The 9,562-nt window shown below is 40.3% G+C and overlaps 1 pseudogene; it reads right to left on the bottom strand.

Moving 5' to 3' along the window:
* Window positions 1-1,336: 1,336 nt before the first annotated feature.
* Window positions 1,337-3,636, bottom strand: LOC149833196 (cytochrome P450 86B1 pseudogene; annotated as a pseudogene).
* Window positions 3,637-9,562: the final 5,926 nt, after the last annotated feature.

A 9,562-nucleotide genomic window follows, 5' to 3' on the forward strand; every position in this document is an offset into this window, starting at 1 on the left:
TAACATTAATATGCAATATAACATGGTCAACCAAGCCTTGACGAGCCCAAGCTAAAGAGTAAATATAGAGCTTGGCTGGTTTACTGAAACCACCTTCGAGGCTCGATCCTGTCTCGTCTTAAGTGAATAAGCGAACCACAGTTGAGCCTAAAAAAAGATTTTAGCCTATGCCATATGCTGCTGCACATAGTATGCCCAACTGAATGCATCTGTGTGGCTAGGATTAGTCATATTCTCACTCGAATGACTAGGATTAGTCCACATTCTCACCCACTCGTGTGTATCATTGTTAGCCGTTTAGGTGGCCAACAGGTTGGATGGCTAGGATCAACATATGGTGGCAGCATCACACGTCATAGGATCGAAAAAAAAGGTTTCGCTCATCCCCAAAATCATCCCTATCTTCTTACCCTTCTTTGGGATTTCATTGACGTTAAGTTGTTTTGATCCAACCTCTATAATTATTTTTTTTTAGGAAGAGGACTCAACAGATGTGATTTACATTATTCATTTAGTGAAGATTGGCATTTAAATGGTCGAAATAGTATTTGTGTGCAGGATTTTCTGGTGATTCAAAAATCAATGGTTGACAATACACACAATTTATCATTTAAAAAGTCATATTTTTTCATCAAAAAAGATACCATCCAAGTGTTGATTCAAAACAACTTGCATCATAAGATTCAAGATGGGGGATGACATAGAGGATGAGTGAAGCCGAACCGTAGGGTAAGAACCTTTTTCAGCCGAACCTAGCCAAGTCAAGCCTGAACTTTTCATAACAGGCTCGGCTCGTTGAGCCTTGCATAGTGCTCTACAGTTCGTGTCAGTTTCCAGAAAGTAGCGCCAAGCCCACAAGCCAACATGTTAATTAATGACCCCATATCAGAACAGATCCAGTGATCGGACCCGAGTATCTTCCGTCCAATCAATGACTGCCACGCATCCACCATGGAGGAGGAGGGGTGCGTGGCATCCAGATATTGGAACAGAGCATCTTTGCAAGGTACTAGGCCGAGTCACTGCTTCTGTTCTTGCAGCATGTCAAATTAAAGATGATCATCGACACACATTAAATAACTCACCAACTAAACACTGTTATGCTCAACTTTAGAATTGAAATCCTGTCACATATACCCCACATGTATACAAGCACCAACAAAAGAAGAGGGAAGGAACGAAGAGACACTAAACAGTGTAGACAATAATTTCTTTTTTTTTCTTGAAAACAAAAAGTTTATATGACTAAACTCAACTTGTTAAGGAAATAAAGAGGAAAGAAAAAAAAAGAACAGTACGAAATTCCAACTCCATTATTGAAAACAACATGCAAATATCATGCTTTGCATGAATGGTTGTTCTCATGGTGATTTGATGCCACCACTGGCAGTCTAGGCTTGAATGTAACTTGTAATCCATGCTTCATGTAAAGGGTAGTAGTTAACTTGGGCACCACAGGGTGGTCCTTCACAACACAGACAGAATATCTCAACAGAAGGGAGGCAGCCACCATCTTCATCTGGTTGTAGGCAAATTTCTTGCCCAAACAGAGCCTAGGCCCTGCATTGAATACAGCATACTTGAATAGGCTCTCACTGACAAACTTCCCCTCTTTAAGCCACCTCTCTGGCTTGAATTCCCCACAATCCTTTCCCCATATGAACTCCATCCTACCCATTGAGTATATGGAATAAAAAATCCTTGCACCTTTTTTTACTGTGTGTCCATCAGGGAACACATCGTTTGTTAGTGCCTGCTTGAAGTCAATGGGGACAGAGGGATATAGCCTGAGAGACTCTGATAATGCAGCCTGTAAGTACTCCATTTTCTTCAACTCATTGGATGCAAACACGATGTCAGTGATGAACATTTTCACAGGATTCTTTCTTTCCTTGAGAATCTTGAGCATCTCATCCAGAATTCTGGTTTCTACATCTGGGTTTTTGCTGAGAAGCCAGAAGAACCACGCCATTGCGACAGAGCTGGTGTCCCTGCCTGCTAGGATGAAGCTGATGCAGAAATCTTTCAAGAATTTTTCAGAGTAGAGGGGATTATTGGCCTCCATGAGACTCGACAATAGATCGGACCGATGACCTAAACCGCCGTATTTCATATACTCGATCCTTCGATTCGACACCGTCTTCTCAGCGAATTCGTGGACGATCCTAACTTCTTCCTTGAGCTGTTTCTCCCAACCAACTCCAAAGTATCTCATTGGCTTCCAGATGAATGGTGGCACCGTGAACCTGAATTATGGTTAGCAAATTAAGATGAAGCCAATAAAGACAACAATGAAAAGGAACACAAAATATGATAAAAATGCAGTCTAAAGTTGTTTAACTGAAAATAAATTTTAAATAAAAACATAGAATTTTAAAAGACTTTGGAATAGAAAGTTCATATATATATATATATATATATATGGAAATGGAAATGAAAACCGCTAAAAATCCTACCAAATCTACACTAAGAAACATTTATGGGATTTTCGGTGTTTTTCTTTAAATTCTGACCTTACAGATGCATTCAGCATTGGTTTACTAAAAATTAACACATGGATCATGCATTTTGGACGAAAAAAAATGGTGTTTAGAGCCTCAAAATTTTATAAAAATTGTAGGCCGTTGTTTATTGAAACCTTATAAAAAACTATCCATGCATCGAAATCAAATGCTCCAAGAACTGATTCCCATAATTAAAACAAGCACATAGATCACATCTGTAAGGTTAGAATTAAAAAAAAAATTACCAAAAATCCGATAAAAACTGTTTCTTGGTAAGTAGGCTTGGTAGGTTTTCTAGTGGGTAGGTTTTCATTCTCTTATGTGTATATATCATGTTCATAAAGCTTTTCGTTCTTAAAAGGTCAGTTTCTCTTAGAGCTTTACAATCATGGAAGAAGCTTGTAAGTTTCATGCTTTCTTTTTTTGAAGTGGTAGTTTTATGCTTTCAAAGCGAGTTTCTAGAAAGTGAGATTCCGAGGTTTTAAGAAGCTTCCAGTAACTATGACCTGAACAAGGAATTCTCAGTGGCATGCTCAAAGGCGCGCGCAAAAGGCACATCCGGGAGGTCGATAGCCAGGCACCCGGGATCGACACCGAATGCAGCCATGCATATATTATCAAACGTGAAGCGCAGGAAGACGTCTTGCAGGTCGACGCTCTTGCCGTCCTTGCTGAGCTTCTCGGAGAGCTTGATGAGCTTGTCGTGAGTCAAGTCCTGGATGGTCTTGGCCGAGTACTCCGCGAACCTCGCCGAGTGCATCTCCATGTTTGCAGCCCTCCTTTGCTCCTTCCACACGTCGTCGTCGGCGTTGAAGATGCCGTCCCCGAGCAGCTCAGAGAACCTCTCCCTGTAGTATTTCCCCTTGGGGTAGTTCTTGAAGTTGGTCTTGAGCATGTACTCAATGTTGGAGGGGTCCACCGTGATGAGCCCAAATGCACTACTCATCAGTAATCCCTTGTAAGGGGTGGTTCCACCGGTTTTAGCAAGGACTTTGGTGAGGTGATCAAAGACATGGTTCATGTGAATAAGGAGAGTGGGGATGCACCCTACCACAGGCCAGTGCATGAACCCTTTGCAGGTTAATTTGCAGATAAGAGAGCTAAAAATGAAGAGGACACCAATGGACATAGCAATGTCTGTCAGAGTGATATCCTTCAACACTTCCATCCATGACCCCTTTCCCATGGTGAGGCACACTCTCTGTTAGCACAGTTATGGGTTCAACCCAAATAGTTGCCCTGCAGTTAAATAGAAGAGAGAGAGAGAGAGAGAGAGAGAGCTCAGCAGTTTGGTTTACTACATTTTATGTGATTAGTTGGAATATCCAACAGGACATGCCCACGTGTTAATGGTACCCAAATTAAAGTCCCTATGGGGCCTACCTAGGGCTGGTATCGTTTACCAATTGACCAAGCTTGTGATTAGGCTCGTGTTCGTGTTTAGCCAAGCCGAGCTTGAGCTCACCTTGTGCCTGAACGAGAAGAGCCGATCGAACATGAGCTGGATTTAGTAAAATAATTTATGTTAATTATTACATAGAATATATATATATATATATATATATAATGTTTACATATTATACTTAAAATTATATGTATTTTAATATATTACACATAGTACTTCAAACTTTATATATATTTTCTATGCATTTATCTTTATATTTATATTCTATGCATTCTTCTCTTTATATATTACACACAAAATATATACATATTTTATCAGATGCGCTTCGCGAAACTGAGCTGACCCTAAAACCTTATGTTCGGGTTCGACTTGTTTAAGCTAAATGAGCTGGTGGCTTGGCTCGCCAGTTAATCAGACCGATTATGACGAGCCAAACCGAGCCAAGTCACAAACTGCTCAGTTCATTTACCCTATCTCTCTCTGGTAGATGAAGAGGCAACTTATTTTGCTTTTGATAGTACTGTTTATTCGTTTGATTTATTCATTTGTGGGCTAACATCAGCATAATCACCTGATGGCTTGGTCTGGTTGCGTACGAACGTTGACGTGAAAAAGAGGTAGGCAATATGGGTTTTATAGTGGAGTGTAGTGGGGATCCCAACATTAGACAATGACATGACAATAACATGCTAATTGTAAATTAATTGTGCTTATTGTGCTTCTTTGAGTTGCATGCATTCATTTCCTAGGGCAGGTAAACGAATCTGAGCAGCTCTTGGCTTGGCTCTTCTAGGCTGGTCATGAACTCATTTGTGATTGGTGTAGCTGAAGCAGCTCGTTTAGCTTAAACAAGCCAATCCAGAACAAAGGGTGTTCGGCTTAGCTCGACTGACGAGAGCTCGTATATATAGCCAACCATTTCACTCTTGGGGTTTACCACCCAATTTGGGGATAGGGCTGGGAAAAGAGCGGAGCTTGGGTTGTTCGGGCTCGGCTTGTTAATGGTATAACACTGCTTAGGCTCAGCTTGTGATCGCTCATCACAAGCTGAGCCAAGCCCGAAAATATTACAAGCTGAGCTTTAAGCGCCAATAAAGAGCCAGCTCATTTTTTGTAAAAAAATTGTTTTCAAGTGTTTTGTAATTAAAGCTTGCTAATATATAGAATATATATCTTATATGTATAATATATAAAACACAACTATTATGTATATATATATATATATATATATTAATATAATATATCATATATAATATATAATATACAATATATAAATCTAGGATATGTAAAATGAGCGTACACGAGCCGACCCCGAACCTAGTTTGCCATGTTTATGCTCGGCTCATTGAGCTCAATTTCTAAGCTGGACTAAGTCGAACCGAGCCAAAGGGCGAGCTGCTCGTCACATTTCCCAGCCCTACAGCTTGATCTTGAGTGGGTTTGTGGTCATTAAAATAAATAAATAAAAGGATTGTGGTCTATCACATAGGTATATTCTTCCCTAAGTGTAAATTAAGAAAAAAAAAAACAGAAAATCGACCTTTTCGTATACGGATTTTTCAGCTGAAGGAATAATTGCTCAACTTTTCCTATTAATTCATTAATGATGCTGCAAATAGGATTTCTTTGGGTGGTGATGCAGTAAATGGTGTGGCCCTCAAAATGTCTTTGAGCTGATTCATTTAATGAGTTTCTCCACATTTTTGTAACCTGATGGAGAAATGTGGCCTCAAACCAATGTTGTCAGTATCGGCCGATACGTATGGTATCGGCAGAAAATCGATATGATACTAACCTGAATTGGCTAGTTTTTTTAATAAATGTAAAAAATACTTAAAATTAAAATTTTATATTGTTTTAATGGTTTTAACATTAGTCACATTCTGATTGACAGAGAATATTTTTAATTATTTTTTAGCCGATTCAAAAAGATTCACTTGAGAATCGGGCGGTATCAGGCCGATTCCGATACTGACAACATTGCCTCAAACTTCAAGTTACAGGAAATAGTATTTTTTCTTCCCTCTCCTTATTTTAAGTCCGAAATGGCAATGGTTCTCCTCCACCATTTATTTTCTGCAGTTAGAATTAATAGAGGCGAACAGGAACTGCGATATATTGGCTCGCGATATATTAAAGAATCATTAAATAATGAATACATGATTAAATAAGTTGTGCAAATATGGCATAGAAATGAGTTGCATAGTAAAGATGAATAAATAAAGGCAAACAATATACAGATGGATTCGATTCAGTTCTAATTTGACAAAACGATGACATAAAAATGGACATAATAAGATTTTTCCTTGAAAACCATGGGATCTGCAACCATACTGGCCCATGTTAAGTGGTTTTACCGACTTCTCCTGGAAGGCAAGTTCCAATCATGTCAGGGGTCACCCTGATGCCGTTCATCCAAATGATGAACAACATATAATCGCCACAGCTACACTGCTTTGCCATGAACCGTCCATTTTCAATACTTTAGATGCCGTTCATCCAAATGATGAACAACATATAATCGCCACAGCTACACTGCTTTGCCATGAACCGTCCATTTTCAATACTTTAGATGCCGTTCATCCAAATGATGAACAACATATAATCGCCACAGCTACACTGCTTTGCCATGAACCGTCCATTTTCAATACTTTAGATGCCGTTCATCCAAATGATGAACAACATATAATCGCCACAGCTACACTGCTTTGCCATGAACCGTCCATTTTCAATACTTTAGATGCCGTTCATCTGGAGCTTGGGTGTCTCTGAAAATTTTTGTTGGGTGCCTCTAAAACACAAGCAGTCCAGCCATGGTGGTTGGAAGCTGTTCATTCCTTGGATGAATGGCATCCAGATGACCCCCGATGGCAATGCCATCAGAGGTACCCGATCCAACACCTTGTGAACTTGAAGTACCGAACAGAGGTTATTCAGGTTGAGATCGTTTACACTACTAAGAAAAACAGTTTTTGCTGGCGCACAAATAGCACCAGTAAAAAACCTTTGCTGGCACAAGAATGCTCCAGGAAAGGCCTCGCCGTTAATGCATTTCTTGACGCAACTTTACACTGCTAGGAAAAATTGATTTTGCTGGCGTAAATTGGTGATAGCAAAAATGTCATACTGGTGCAATTTTGTGGCTGCAAAAATCTTTCATGAAATTGAAAATAACTTTTACTAGTGCAGATCTGCGTCTGCAAAACTCCGCAAGTGTATAACTGTTTAGTTATACACTGCCGGTCCCAAGCTCGGATAAAGGAGGAGGGTTGCGGTAGGTCAGTGACAGCCAGCATAAAAACTTAGTCATACCCTATGAATATGAACCAATATGAGAATTTCATTGGGGCATTCTCTACTGGGCGACGCGCTGTACTCTATAGGCCCGAAGGCAGTGATAAATGGGCAAGGGTTGCTAGGTCATCGCTCAGAAGCGACGCGTCACACCAACGCCTGGGTGCGGTGTCAAATAGGCAAGGGTTCCCTCACTTTGTTGGGCGGGTGGGAGTAAAGAAGTTAGTCCAAGACCATAAAATTAGGTTAGCCACTTAGAACATAGGGTCTTTAACTGATAAGTTGGTAGAGTTAGTAGAAGTTATGTGTAGGAGAAAGATTGATATTTTATGTCTACAAGAGACCAAATGGGTAGGTGAGAAAGCAAAAGTGATAGAACCTTGTGGATATAAGATTTGGTATACATGAATAAATAGAAATAGGAATAGAGTAGGGATTGTTATGAGTCGTGAGTTAATAGATAATATAGTTGAGGTCCGTAGGAAGGGTGATAGGATTTTACCTATTAAATTAGTATTAGGTACAGATATTATTAATATTATTAGTGTTTATGCACCTCAAGTAGGTTTGGATGATTCCATTAAGCATCAATTTTGGGAAGATTTAGATGGAGTAGTACAAGAGATATCTTATGGAGAAAAGCTTTTCATCGGCGGTGACCTTAATGGACATGTAGGCATTAGTAGGGATGGATTTGAGAGTATTCATGGAGGCTATGGTATAGAACAAAGAAACGAAAGTGGAGAAAGGATTTTAGATTTTGGTTTGTCCTATGATATTATCTTAGCAAACACTTGGTTTAGGAAGATGGAGTCTCACCTAGTAACATTTAAAAGTAGGGTTAATACGAGTCAGATAGATTTTTTCCTACTTAGAAAAAGAGATAGGGGTTGTTGCATCGATTGTAAGGTTATACCGGGAGAAAGTGTAGTTACACAACATAGAGTCTTAATTTTAGATCTTAGAATTAGACAATGCCACAAAAGGGATAGACATAGGATAGATCCTAGAATTAAGTGGTGGGAACTGAAAGGATCTAAACAAGAAATATTTGTAGATCAGGTAGTTAAGGAAGTTGATTGGTGTCTCGAGGAGGATTCAGAATCAATGTGGAATAAGATAGTGGGTGGCATGAGAAAGGTGGTTAAGGAGGTAATGGGTGAGTCTAAAGGCAGTGCACCGCTAGGTAAGGATACATCATGGTGGAACGTGGATGTCAAATTAGTTATTAAGGTTAAAAGAGAGTGTTATAGAAATCTAAGTAAGAGTCATGATAATGAGAATTTGGAGAAGTATATAATAGCAAAGAAGGAAGCTAAAAAAGTAGTTTGAAATGCGAGGGATAAGGTATACAAGGAGGTTTATGACAAGTTGGATACCAAAGAGAGCGAGAAGGATATTTATAGGCTTGCAAAGATGAGAGATAGGAAATCGAGGGATCTGGGTATGGTTAGATGTATCAAAGATGAAACACAAAGGGTTTTAGTCAAAGACGAGGAGATTAAGGAGAGATGGAAAGATTATTTTGATAAGCTATTTAATGGAAGTCATGCTCAGGATCTTGGAGACTTCTCCATTCCTTTTCATGAGATGAATCATGACTTCATGCGCAAGATTCAAAAGAAAGAAATTGCAGAGGCTTTGAAAAAAATGAAATCAAGAAGGGCAGTTTACTACAAGAAAAAATGGCCATTAGCGACGAAAGTTTGCGACGGATTTTTTCTATCACAACTTTGTGGCGGATTAACGAGAGAAACAAATTCATCGCTAAAATCCATAATATTTACGAAAATAGCGATGGCAAAACTTGCGTCACCAAATCCATTGCTAATTAGCGATGGCTTAGCGATGTCAGGTTTTCATCGCAATACCCATGACATTTAGCGACGAAGGATTTTTCGTCGCTACGTAGTGACGACGTTAGAGACAAAAATATTCTGTCGCTAACTGGTCATGTAGATTTGCGATGGAGTTACGACGAAAGTAGGCCATCGTGAAATCCGTCAATAAGTTTTTTGTAAATCCCTAATCAGAACCCTTCTTTCTCTTTCCTGTTTCGTCTCTCCCACCCGACGCACTCCCCCGGCCGCCACCCTCTCCCGCCCGACGCACTCCCCGGCACGCCGCTCGCCCTTCGTCGCTCCCCAGTTCCGCCGCCCGTTCCGTCGTCCGTCGCTCCCTGGCCCATCACCCCATGTTTTGCCGCTCGTCGCCGCCCGTCCCTTTCCCGGCCCATCGCCCCCTGTTCTGTCGCCCGGCGTTCGGCGTCTCCCAGGTAAGTGGGTCATTTTTTTTCGGTAGAGGGTTGCCCCCCCTGCCTCGTTCTTTTTTTTCAGCAAGGGGGGTACTTGCCTCATTT

Source organism: Nuphar pumila, chromosome 7, assembly GCF_984573655.1.
Source record: "Nuphar pumila chromosome 7, dmNupPumi1.hap1.1, whole genome shotgun sequence".
NCBI lineage: Eukaryota > Viridiplantae > Streptophyta > Magnoliopsida > Nymphaeales > Nymphaeaceae > Nuphar > Nuphar pumila.